The sequence below is a fragment of the Pelophylax lessonae genome (assembly GCF_965119305.1).
Source record: "Pelophylax lessonae genome assembly, chromosome: 12".
Lineage (NCBI taxonomy): Eukaryota > Metazoa > Chordata > Amphibia > Anura > Ranidae > Pelophylax > Pelophylax lessonae.
The window spans coordinates 107,963,777-107,977,440 of NC_138779.1; positions in this window are offsets into that span (position 1 = coordinate 107,963,777).

Below are 13,664 nucleotides of genomic sequence, written 5' to 3' on the forward strand. Positions count from 1 at the left end.
AAGCCCCAAAAATTAGACCACATGGGTTTACCTGACAGCTAAGAACATTGTATTCTGTGGCTGAAGGTACATTAGGCGTTCACAGAATACAGAAGTAAGTGTCGGCCAGTATAGGCCCCAAAAAGTAGCCCACATGGCTTTACCTGACAGCTAAGAACGTTGTATTCTGTGGCTGAAGGTACATTAGGCATTCACAGGATACAGAAGTAAGTGTCGGCTATTATAGGCCCCAAAAATTAGCCCACAAGGGTTTTCCTGACAGCTAAGAACGTTGTATTCTGTGGCTGAAGGTACATTAGGCATTGACAGGTTACAGAAGTAAGTGTTGGCCAGTATAAGCCCCAAAAATTAGACCACATGGGTTTACCTGACAGCTAAGAACATTGTATTCTGTGGCTGAAGGTACATTAGGCGTTCACAGAATACAGAAGTAAGTGTCGGCCAGTATAGGCCCCAAAAAGTAGCCCACATGGCTTTACCTGACAGCTAAGAACGTTGTATTCTGTGGCTGAAGGTACATTAGGCATTCACAGGATACAGAAGTAAGTGTCGGCTATTATAGGCCCCAAAAATTAGCCCACAAGGGTTTACCTGACAGCTAAGAACGTTGTATTCTGTGGCTGAAGGTACATTAGGCATTGACAGGCTACAGAAGTAAGTGTTGGCCAGTATAAGCCCCAAAAATTAGACCACATGGGTTTACCTGACAGCTAAGAACATTGTATTCTGTGGCTGAAGGTACATTAGGCATTCACAGGAAACAGAAGTAAGTGTCGGCCAGTATAGGCCCCAAAAATTAGTCCACAAGGGTTTACCTGACAGCTAAGAACGTTGTATTCTGTGGCTGAAGGTACATTAGTCATTCACAGGATACAGAAGTAAGTGTCGGCCAGTATAGGCCCCAAAAATTAGCCTTCGTGGGTTTACCTGACAGCTAAGAACATTGTATTCTGTGGCTGAAGGTACATTAGTCATTTACAGGATATAGAAGTAAGTGTCGGCCAGTATAGGCCCCAAAAAATTAGCCCACATGGGTTTAACTGACAGCTAAGAAAGTTGTATTCTGTGGCTGAAGGTACATTAGGCATTCACAGGATAAATAAGTAAGTGTCGGCCATGAAATGCCCCAAAAAATTAGCCCACATGGGTTTACCTGACAGCTAAGAATGTTGTATTCTGTGGCTGAAGGTACATTAGGCATTCACAGGAAACAGAAGTAAGTGTCGGCCAGTATAGGCCCCAAAAATTAGCCCACATGGTTTTTCCTGACAGCTAAGAACATTGTATTCTGTGGCTGAAGGTACATTAGGCATTCACAGGATACAGAAGTAAGTGTCGGCCAGTATAGGCCCCAAAAATTAGCCCACATGGGTTTGCCTGACAGCTAAGAACGTTGTATTCTGTGGCTGAAGGTACAGTAGGCATTCACAGGATACAGAAGTAAGTGTCGGCATGTATAGGGCCCAAAAAATTAGCCCACATGGGTTTACCTGACAGCTAAGAATGTTTTATTCTGTGGCTGAAGGTACATTAGGCATTCACAGGATAAATAAGTAAGTGTCGGCCATGAAAGGCCCCAAAAATTAGTCCACATGGGTTCACCTGACAGCTAAGAACATTGTATTCTGTGGCTGATGGTACATTAGGCGTTCACAGGATACAGAAGTAAGTGTCGGCCAGTATAGGCCCCAAAAAGTAGCCCACATGGGTTTACCTGACAGCTAAGAACGTTGTATTCTGTGGCTGAAGGTACATTTGGCATTCACAGAATATAGAAGTAAGTGTCGGCCAGTATAGGCCCCAAAAATTAGACCACATGGGTTCACCTGACAGCTAAGAACAGTGTATTCTGTGGCTGAAGGTACATTAGGCATTCACAGGAAAAAGAAGTAAGTGTCGGCCAGTATAGGCCCCAAAAATTAGCCCACATGGGTTTACCTGACAGCTAAGAACGTTGTATTCTGTGGCTGAAGGTACATTAGGCATTCACAGGATACAGAAGTAAGTGTCAGCCAGTATAGGCCCCAAAAATTAGCCTTCGTGGGTTTACCTGACAGCTAAGAACATTGTATTCTGTGGCTGAAGGTACATTAGTCATTCACAGGATACAGAAGTAAGTGTCGGCCAGTATAGGCCCCAAAAAATTAGCCCACAAGGGTTTACCTGACAGCTAAGAACGTTGTATTCTGTGGCTGAAGGTACATTAGGCATTCACAGGATAAATAAGTAAGTGTCGGCCATGAAAGGCCCCAATAATTAGCCCACATGGGATTACCTGACAGCTAAGAACGTTGTATTCTGTGACTGAAGGTACATTAGGCGTTCACAGGATACAGAAGTAAGTGTCGGCCAGTATAGGCCCCAAAAAGTAGCCCACATGGGTTTACCTGACAGCTAAGAACGTTGTATTCTGTGGCTGAAGGTACATTAGGCATTCACAGGATACAGAAGTAAGTGTCGGCCAGTATAGGCCCCAAAAATTAGCCCACAAGGGTTTACCTGACAGCTAAGAACGTTGTATTCTGTGGCTGAAGGTACATTAGGCATTGACAGGTTACAGAAGTAAGTGTTGGCCAGTATAAGCCCCAAAAATTAGACCACATGGGTTTACCTGACAGCTAAGAACATTGTATTCTGTGGCTGAAGGTACATTAGGCATTCACAGGAAACAGAAGTAAGTGTCGGCCAGTATAGGCCCCAAAAATTAGCCCACATGGGTTTACCTGACAGGTAAGAACGTTGTATTCTGTGGAAGAAGGTACATTAGGCATTCACAGGATAAAAAAATAAGTGTAGGCCATAAAAGGCCCCAAAAATTAGCCCACATGGGTTTACCTGACAGCTAAGAACGTTGTATTCTGTGGCAGAAGGTACATTAGGCATTCACAGGATACAGAAGTAAGTGTCGGCCAGTATAGGCCCCAAAAATTAGCCCACATGGGATTAACCTGACTGCTAAGAACGTTGTATTCTTAGGCAGAAGGTACATTAGGCATTCACATGATAAATAAGTAAGTGTAGGCCATAAAAGGCCCCAAAAATTAGCCCACGTGGGTTTACCTGACAGCTAAGAACATTGTATTCTGTGGCTGAAGGTACATTAGTCATTCACAGGATACAGAAGTAAGTGTCAGCCAGTATTGGCCCCAAAAAATTAGCCCACATGGGTTTAACTGACAGCTAAGAATGTTGTATTCTGTGACTGAAGGTACATTAGGCGTTCACAGGATACAGAAGTAAGTGTCGGCCAGTATAGACCCCAAAAAGTAGCCCACATGGGTTTACCTGACAGCTAAGAACGTTGTATTCTGTGGCTGAAGGTACATTAGGCATTCACAGGATATAGAAGTAAGTGTCGGCCAGTATAGGCCCCAAAAATTAGCCCACAAGGGTTTACCTGACAGCTAAGAACGTTGTATTCTGTGGCTGAAGGTACATTAGGCATTGACAGGTTACAGAAGTAAGTGTTGGCCAGTATAAGCCCCAAAAATTAGACCACATGGGTTTACCTGACAGCTAAGAACATTGTATTCTGTGGCTGAAGGTACTTTAGGCATTCACAGGAAACAGAAGTAAGTGTCGGCCAGTATAGACCCCAAAAATTAGCCCACATGGGTTTAACCTGACAGCTAAGAATGTTGTATTCTGTGGCTGAAGGTACATTAGTCATTCACAGGATACAGAAGTAAGTGTCGGCCAGTATAGGCCCCAAAAATTAGCCCACATGGGTTTACCTGACAGGTAAGAACGTTGTATTCTGTGGCAGAAGGTACATTAGGCATTCACAGGATAAATAAGTAAGTGTAGGCCATAAAAGGCCCCAAAAATTAGCCCACATGGGTTTACCTGACAGCTAAGAACATTGTATTCTGTGGCTGAAGGTACATTAGTCATTCACAGGATACAGAAGTAAGTGTCGGCCAGTATAGGCCCCAAAAATTAGTCCACATGGGTTTACCTGACAGCTAAGTACGTTGTATTCTGTGGCTGAAGGTACATTAGGCATTCACAGGATACAGACAGGGCCGGATTAAGAGCATCATGGGCTTGGTGCTGAGGATTTTGAAGGGCCTTAAGGGCCATGCCTTGGCATGCACCCAGAGGAGGAAGGGTGCAGCCATGCATGCCTAATTCAACATGGGATGCTGTCTCTGAAGCCCATAAACACATCCATGCATCGGCAACTGTCCCTCCTTGTCCGGCCTTCGTGCTGTGTGGGGAGGTTCTGAGGGAGCTGCCTGGGGAAGCGAGCATAGAAGCCAGACTTCTGTGTTTACAAGTGACAGAAGAGCGGTAACAGTGAATATGGCCAACCCGGGGCCTATATAAAGGTAGGGGCCTGGAGCTGCAGCTCCAATAGCCCCTACGTTAATCTGGCCCTGGATACAGAAGTAAGTGTCGGCAAGTATAGGCCCCAAAAATTAGCCCACATGGGTTGAACTGACAGCTAAGAACGTTGTATTCTGTGGCAGAAGGTACATTAGGCATTCACAGGATACAGAAGTAAGTGTCGGCCAGTATAGGCCCCAAAAATTAGCCCACATGGGTTTAACCTGACTGCTAAGAACGTTGTATTCTTAGGCAGAAGGTACATTAGGCATTCACATGATAAATAAGTAAGTGTAGGCCATAAAAGGCCCCAAAAATTAGCCCACATGGGTTTAACCTGACAGCTAAGAATGTTGTATTCTGTGGCTGAAGGTACATTAGTCATTCACAGGATACAGAAGTAAGTGTCGGCCAGTATAGGCCCCAAAAATTAGCCCACATGGGTTTACCTGACAGGTAAGAACGTTGTATTCTGTGGCAGAAGGTACATTAGGCATTCACAGGATAAATAAGTAAGTGTAGGCCATAAAAGGCCCCAAAAATTAGCCCACATGGGTTTACCTGACAGCTAAGAACATTGTATTCTGTGGCTGAAGGTACATTAGTCATTCACAGGATACAGAAGTAAGTGTCGGCCAGTATAGGCCCCAAAAATTAGTCCACATGGGTTTACCTGACAGCTAAGTACGTTGTATTCTGTGGCTGAAGGTACATTAGGCATTCACAGGATACAGAAGTAAGTGTCGGCAAGTATAGGCCCCAAAAATTAGCCCACATGGGTTTACCTGACAGCTAAGAACGTTGTATTCTGTGGCAGAAGGTACATTAGGCATTCACAGGATACAGAAGTAAGTGTCGGCCAGTATAGGCCCCAAAAATTAGCCCACATGGGTTTAACCTGACTGCTAAGAACGTTGTATTCTTAGGCAGAAGGTACATTAGGCATTCACATGATAAATAAGTAAGTGTAGGCCATAAAAGGCCCCAAAAATTAGCCCACGTGGATTTACCTGACAGCTAAGAACATTGTATTCTGTGGCTGAAGGTACATTAGTCATTCACAGGATACAGAAGTAAGTGTCAGCCAGTATTGGCCCCAAAAAATTAGCCCACATGGGTTTAACTGACAGCTAAGAATGTTGTATTCTGTGACTGAAGGTACATTAGGCGTTCACAGGATACAGAAGTAAGTGTCGGCCAGTATAGGCCCCAAAAAGTAGCCCACATGGGTTTACCTGACAGCTAAGAACGTTGTATTCTGTGGCTGAAGGTACATTAGGCATTCACAGGATATAGAAGTAAGTGTCGGCCAGTATAGTCCCCAAAAATTAGCCCACGTGGGTTTACCTGACAGCTAAGAACATTGTATTCTGTGGCTGAAGGTACATTAGTCATTCACAGGATACAGAAGTAAGTGTCAGCCAGTATTGGCCCCAAAAAATTAGCCCACATGGGTTTAACTGACAGCTAAGAACGTTGTATTCTGTGGCTGAAGGTACATTAGGCATTGACAGGTTACAGAAGTAAGTGTTGGCCAGTATAAGCCCCAAAAATTAGACCACATGGGTTTACCTGACAGCTAAGAACATTGTATTCTGTGGCTGAAGGTACTTTAGGCATTCACAGGAAACAGAAGTAAGTGTCGGCCAGTATAGACCCCAAAAATTAGCCCACATGGGTTTAACCTGACAGCTAAGAATGTTGTAGTCTGTGGCTGAAGGTACATTAGTCATTCACAGGATACAGAAGTAAGTGTCGGCCAGTATAGGCCCCAAAAATTAGCCCACATGGGTTTACCTGACAGGTAAGAACGTTGTATTCTGTGGCAGAAGGTACATTAGTCATTCACAGGATATAGAAGTAAGTGTCGGCCATGAAAGGCTCCAAAAAATTAGCCCACATGGGTTTACCTGACAGCTAAGAATGTTGTATTCTTTGGCTGAAGGTACATTAGGTATTCACAGGAAACAGAAGTTAGTGTCGGCCAGTATAGGCCCCAAAAATTAGCCCACATGGTTTTACCTGACAGCTAAGAAAATTGTATTCTGTGGCTGAAGGTACATTAGGCATTCACAGGATACAGACAGGGCCGGATTAAGAGCATCATGGGCTTGGTGCTGAGGATTTTGAAGGGCCTTAAGGGCCATGCCTTGGCATGCACCCAGAGGAGGAAGGGTGCAGCCATGCATGCCTAATTCAACATGGGATGCTGTCTCTGAAGCCCATAAACACATCCATGCATCGGCAACTGTCCCTCCTTGTCCGGCCTTCGTGCTGTGTGGGGAGGTTCTGAGGGAGCTGCCTGGGGAAGCGAGCATAGAAGCCAGACTTCTGTGTTTACAAGTGACAGAAGAGCGGTAACAGTGAATATGGCCAACCCGGGGCCTATATAAAGGTAGGGGCCTGGAGCTGCAGCTCCAATAGCCCCTACGTTAATCTGGCCCTGGATACAGAAGTAAGTGTCGGCAAGTATAGGCCCCAAAAATTAGCCCACATGGGTTGAACTGACAGCTAAGAACGTTGTATTCTGTGGCAGAAGGTACATTAGGCATTCACAGGATACAGAAGTAAGTGTCGGCCAGTATAGGCCCCAAAAATTAGCCCACATGGGTTTAACCTGACTGCTAAGAACGTTGTATTCTTAGGCAGAAGGTACATTAGGCATTCACATGATAAATAAGTAAGTGTAGGCCATAAAAGGCCCCAAAAATTAGCCCACATGGGTTTAACCTGACAGCTAAGAACATTGTATTCTGTGGCTGAAGGTACATTAGTCATTCACAGGATACAGAAGTAAGTGTCAGCCAGTATTGGCCCCAAAAAATTAGCCCACATGGGTTTAACTGACAGCTAAGAATGTTGTATTCTGTGACTGAAGGTACATTAGGCGTTCACAGGATACAGAAGTAAGTGTCGGCCAGTATAGGCCCCAAAAATTAGCCCACAAGGGTTTACCTGACAGCTAAGAACGTTGTATTCTGTGGCTGAAGGTACATTAGGCATTCACAGGATACAGAAGTAAGTGTCGGCCAGTATAGGCCCCAAAAATTAGCCCACAAGGGTTTACCTGACAGCTAAGAACGTTGTATTCTGTGGCTGAAGGTACATTAGGCATTGACAGGATACAGAAGTAAGTGTCAGCCAGTATAAGCCACAAAAATTAGCCCCCATGGGTTTACCTGACAGCTAAGAATGTTGTATTCTGTGGCTGAAGGTACATTAGGCATTCACAGGAAACAGAAGTAAGTGTCGGCCAGTATAGGCCTCAAAAATTAGCCCCCATGGGTTTACCTGACAGCTAAGAATGTTGTATTCTGTGGCTGAAGGTACATTAGTCATTCACAGGATACAGAAGTAAGTGTCGGCCAGTATAGGCCCCAAAATTAGCCCACATGGGTTTACCTGACAGCTAAGAACGTTGTATTCTGTGGCAGAAGGTACATTAGGCATTCACAGGATAAATAAGTAAGTGAAGGCCATAAAAGGCCCCAAAAATTAGCCCACATGGGTTTACCTGACAGCTAAGAACGTTGTATTCTGTGGCTGAAGGTACATTAGGCATTCACAAGATACAGAAGTAAGTGTCGGCCAGTATAGGCCCCAAAAATTAGCCCATGTGGGTTTACCTGACAGCTAAGAACATTGAATTCTGTGGCTGAAGGTACATTAGTCATTCACAGGATACAGAAGTAAGTGTCGGCCAGTATAGGCCCCAAAAATTAGCCCACATGGGTTTACCTGACAGCTAAGAACGTTTTATTCTGTGGCTGAAGGTACATTAGGCATTCACAGGATACAGAAGTAAGTGTCGGCCAGTATAGGCCCCAAAAATTAGTCCACAAGGGTTTACCTGACAGCTAAGAACGTTGTATTCTGTGGCTGAAGATACATTAGTCATTCACAGGATACAAAAGTAAGTGTCGGCCAGTATAGGCCCCAAACATTAGCCCACATGGGTTTAACTGACAGCTAAGAACGTTGTATTCTGTGGCTGAAGGTACATTAGGCATTCACAGGATACAGAAGTAAGTGTCGGTCAGTATTGGCCCCAAAAAATTAGCCCACATGGGTTTACCTGACAGCTAGGAACGTTGTGTTCTGTGACTGAAGGTACATTAGGCATTCACAGGATAAATAAGTAAGTGTCGGCCATGAAAGGCCCCAAAAATTAGCCCACATGGGTTTACCTGACAGCTAAGAACGTTGTATTCTGTTGCTGAAGGTACATTAGTCATTCACAGGATACAGAAATTAAATGTCGGCCAGTATAGGCCCCAAAAATTAGCCCACATGGGTTTACCTGACAGCTAAGAACGTTTTATTCTGTGACTGAAGGTACATTAGGCATTCACAGGATACAGAAGTAAGTGTCGGCCAGTATAGGCCCCAAAAATTAGCCCACATGGGTATACCTGACAGCTAAGAATGTTGTATTCTTTGGCTGAAGGTATATTAGGCATTCACAGGATACAGAAGTAAGTGTCGGCCAGTATAGGCCCCAAAATTAGCCCATGTGGGTTTCCCTGACAGCTAAGAATGTTATATTCTGTGGCTGAAGGTACATTAGGCATTCACAGGATAAAAAAGTAAGTGTCGGCCATAAAAGGCCCCAAAAATTAGTCCACATGTGTTTACCTGACAGCTAAGAACGTTGTATTCTGTGGCTGAAGGTACATTAGGCATTGACAGGATACAGAAGTAAGTGTCAGCCAGTATAAGCCACAAAAATTAGCCCCCATGGGTTTACCTGACAGCTAAGAATGTTGTATTCTGTGGCTGAAGGTACATTAGGCATTCACAGGAAACAGAAGTAAGTGTCGGCCAGTATAGGCCTCAAAAATTAGCCCCCATGGGTTTACCTGACAGCTAAGAATGTTGTATTCTGTGGCTGAAGGTACATTAGTCATTCACAGGATACAGAAGTAAGTGTCGGCCAGTATAGGCCCCAAAATTAGCCCACATGGGTTTACCTGACAGCTAAGAACGTTGTATTCTGTGGCAGAAGGTACATTAGGCATTCACAGGATAAATAAGTAAGTGAAGGCCATAAAAGGCCCCAAAAATTAGCCCACATGGGTTTACCTGACAGCTAAGAACGTTGTATTCTGTGGCTGAAGGTACATTAGGCATTCACAAGATACAGAAGTAAGTGTCGGCCAGTATAGGCCCCAAAAATTAGCCCATGTGGGTTTACCTGACAGCTAAGAACATTGCATTCTGTGGCTGAAGGTACATTAGTCATTCACAGGATACAGAAGTAAGTGTCGGCCAGTATAGGCCCCAAAAATTAGCCCACATGGGTTTACCTGACAGCTAAGAACGTTTTATTCTGTGGCTGAAGGTACATTAGGCATTCACAGGATACAGAAGTAAGTGTCGGCCAGTATAGGCCCCAAAAATTAGTCCACAAGGGTTTACCTGACAGCTAAGAACGTTGTATTCTGTGGCTGAAGATACATTAGTCATTCACAGGATACAAAAGTAAGTGTCGGCCAGTATAGGCCCCAAACATTAGCCCACATGGGTTTACCTGACAGCTAAGAACGTTTTATTCTGTGGCTGAAGGTACATTAGACATTCACAGGATACAGAAGTAAGTGTCGGCCAGTATAGGCCCAAAAAATTAGTCCCCAAGGGTTTACCTGACAGCTAAGAACGTTGTATTCTGTGGCTGAAGGTACATTAGGCATTGACAGGTTACAGAAGTAAGTGTTGGCCAGTATAAGCCCCAAAAATTAGACCACATGGGTTTACCTGACAGCTAAGAACATTGTATTCTGTGGATGAAGGGTTTAACCTGACAGCTAAGAATGTTGTATTCTGTGGCTGAAGGTACATTAGTCATTCACAGGACACAGAAGTAAGTGTCGGCCAGTATAGGCCCCAAAAATTAGCCCACATGGGTTTACCTGACAGCTAAGAATGTTGTATTCTGTGGCAGAAGGTACATTAGGCATTCACAGGATAAATAAGTAAGTGTAGGCCATAAAAGGCCCCAAAAATTAGCCCACATGGGTTTACCTGACAGCTAAGAACGTTGTATTCTGTGGCTGAAGGTACATTAGGCATTCACAGGATACAGAAGTAAGTGTCGGCCAGTATAGGCCCCAAAAATTAGCCCACGTGGGTTTACCTGACAGCTAAGAACATTGTATTCTGTGGCAGAAGGTACATTAGTCATTCACAGGATACAGAAGTAAGTGTCGGCCAGTATAGGCCCCAAAAAATTAGCCCACATGGGTTTAACTGACAGCTAAGAACGTTGTATTCTGTGGCTGAAGGTACATTAGGCATTCAAAGGATACAGAAGTAAGTGTCGGTCAGTATTGGCCCCAAAAAATTAGCCCACATGGGTTTACCTGACAGCTAGGAACGTTGTGTTCTGTGACTGAAGGTACATTAGGCATTCACAGGATAAATAAGTAAGTGTCGGCCATGAAAGGCCCCAAAAATTAGCCAACATGGGTTTACCTGACAGCTAAGAACGTTGTATTCTGTGGCTGAAGGTACATTAGTCATTCACAGGATACAGAAATTAAATGTCGGCCAGTATAGGCCCCAAAAATTAGCCCACATGGGTTTACCTGACAGCTAAGAACGTTTTATTCTGTGACTGAAGGTACATTAGGCATTCACAGGATACAGAAGTAAGTGTCGGCCAGTATAGGCCCCAAAAATTAGCCCACATGGGTATACCTGACAGCTAAGAATGTTGTATTCTTTGGCTGAAGGTATATTAGGCATTCACAGGATACAGAAGTAAGTGTCGGCCAGTATAGGCCCCAAAATTAGCCCATGTGGGTTTCCCTGACAGCTAAGAATGTTATATTCTGTGGCTGAAGGTACATTAGGCATTCACAGGATAAAAAAGTAAGTGTCGGCCATAAAAGGCCCCAAAAATTAGTCCACATGTGTTTACCTGACAGCTAAGAACGTTGTATTCTGTGGCTGAAGGTACATTAGGCATTGACAGGATACAGAAGTAAGTGTCAGCCAGTATAAGCCACAAAAATTAGCCCCCATGGGTTTACCTGACAGCTAAGAATGTTGTATTCTGTGGCTGAAGGTACATTAGGCATTCACAGGAAACAGAAGTAAGTGTCGGCCAGTATAGGCCTCAAAAATTAGCCCCCATGGGTTTACCTGACAGCTAAGAATGTTGTATTCTGTGGCTGAAGGTACATTAGTCATTCACAGGATACAGAAGTAAGTGTCGGCCAGTATAGGCCCCAAAATTAGCCCACATGGGTTTACCTGACAGCTAAGAACGTTGTATTCTGTGGCAGAAGGTACATTAGGCATTCACAGGATAAATAAGTAAGTGAAGGCCATAAAAGGCCCCAAAAATTAGCCCACATGGGTTTACCTGACAGCTAAGAACGTTGTATTCTGAGGTTGAAGGTACATTAGTGTAGCGGGGTTAAAACATGCCTAAAGACACTGTTTGATATGTGGGAAGGAACTAGGCTCCCTCTAGTGGTAGCTGCATGGAATTTCCCGGGCTGTGACTTCCTTTTCACAAGATGAAGAAACTACATCTCCCAGGCTGCTTTGCAAGATCCAGGAACTAGGCTCCCTCTAGTGGTAGCTGCATGGAATTTCCCGGGCTGTGACTTCCTTTTCACAAGATGAAGAAACTACATCTCCCAGGCTGCTTTGCAAGATCCAGGGTGCACGGCTGCACCGCACGGCACTATGGGGGAGGTTATTTAAAGGAAGAGAGAAGCGCGCGAAGGGGGGGGGCCTTTCTGCGCTGGACTCTGAGGAACCAGCGAGCGAGAGTGAAGGACTGACACTGGATATTGGGCCAGAGCCTTTTAGCCTGGAGGGACGACGTGGAACCGTCCCATCTCAAGCACGAGGCACATTCCTGGAGGTCATACTGCTGTTTGCCGAGACCGGAAGTCATCCGCCAGAAGGACCCCGCGCGGCTGGCATATAGCCAAAGGACTGAGACCGCAGTGGAAGCGCGCGAAGGAGAAACTTCTGTTGGTGAGAGGGCACATGCCCAATAACTGACTTTATCTGCTGAAGAGACAGTTTTATCTACAGATAGCGGTAGCGCAGCAGGAGGTGATAAAACCCCGGGGTTTATCACCATACTCTCTCAGGAGACTCATAGACAAACAATAAGGTCTGTAAAGGAGTCGCCAGAGGCTTATCTCTCTCGCAGAAGTTATTGCTCAGTTACGCAGACACCCTGCGGTGACAACTAACAGCTCGTTGTTTTTTTCTCTCTTGATCTTTATTCCTAATCTGGATTACAAATGAGCTCTATTCAATAACCTTGCTAGCGAAGATCAACAAGAAAGAAGAGAACTCTGGGGGAGGGACTCAGATAGGCCCACCTACCTGGTACTGTGTCTAGCCTTAATGCAGGAGGAGTGTGGGGGTATTCTTTTACCTTTTTAAAGCTGTTTTAAATAACCTTTTATGGACTTGTATTGTATTGTATTGTATCTCCCCTATTCAATTTGATACATAGTAAACTAAGTTTGGTTAATTACAATCTTGTGCGTTGTTCCATTGTGTCACCCAGAAGGACTACTATTCAAGAAGGTAACAAGGTATTGTTGCATAGTGAAGTATTGTATTCCAACCTGTGTATCTATTTGATAGTCCAGTCCTATTCTGGGTCAGTTGTGCCTGAGGAGGGATCGAGCCAATTTGATTGGGTTGTTAGGCAGGGTGTAGACCCAATAATATAATCAGCAGCTCCTGCGGGGGTGGTGCTACATGTGGGGGCTCGTCCGGGATTTCTACAGTCCTGCAATACAACCCTCTCAGCCATAGAATCCCCTCCCACGCAGAAATGGATCCTGTCGCTGCTGCTGAGTGGTGCAAGGAAGAGAATGTCATAGTGGAAAATGGCCTGGTGGTTGAAATCAAGGGAGAAGCCTGGACTGAAGAAAAGCTCCTCCCTGTTTTGAGGGCACTATCCACAGACAGGAAATTTTGGGTGATTGACATGAAAACTGACACCACTGTTCCACACACGTATGCACTGTGTGAGTGGAGGAAGGGGGTCCCTGATTATTTCAACGGAAACAGTGTAAAAACTACTGACCAAACAGAACTTTTCCTGATACATCCAGGAGTTCCTATTGCGGGTCCCTCATCCACCACCCCTGGGGTATCCAGCCAAGAAAAAGGTGTCCAAGAAGGGCATCCTGAGTCATCACCTTTGTCGACTTTTAGCTCAGAACTGTGTGCTGTTCTTGGGGAGATTGTGGCAAAATGTAGTAGGGACTCCTCGAGCTATTTGATGACTGGATATAGGAAGCTCCGGACATTCTCTGGGAAACAGCCTGTGCCTTCAGCAGAAGATGGGTTCG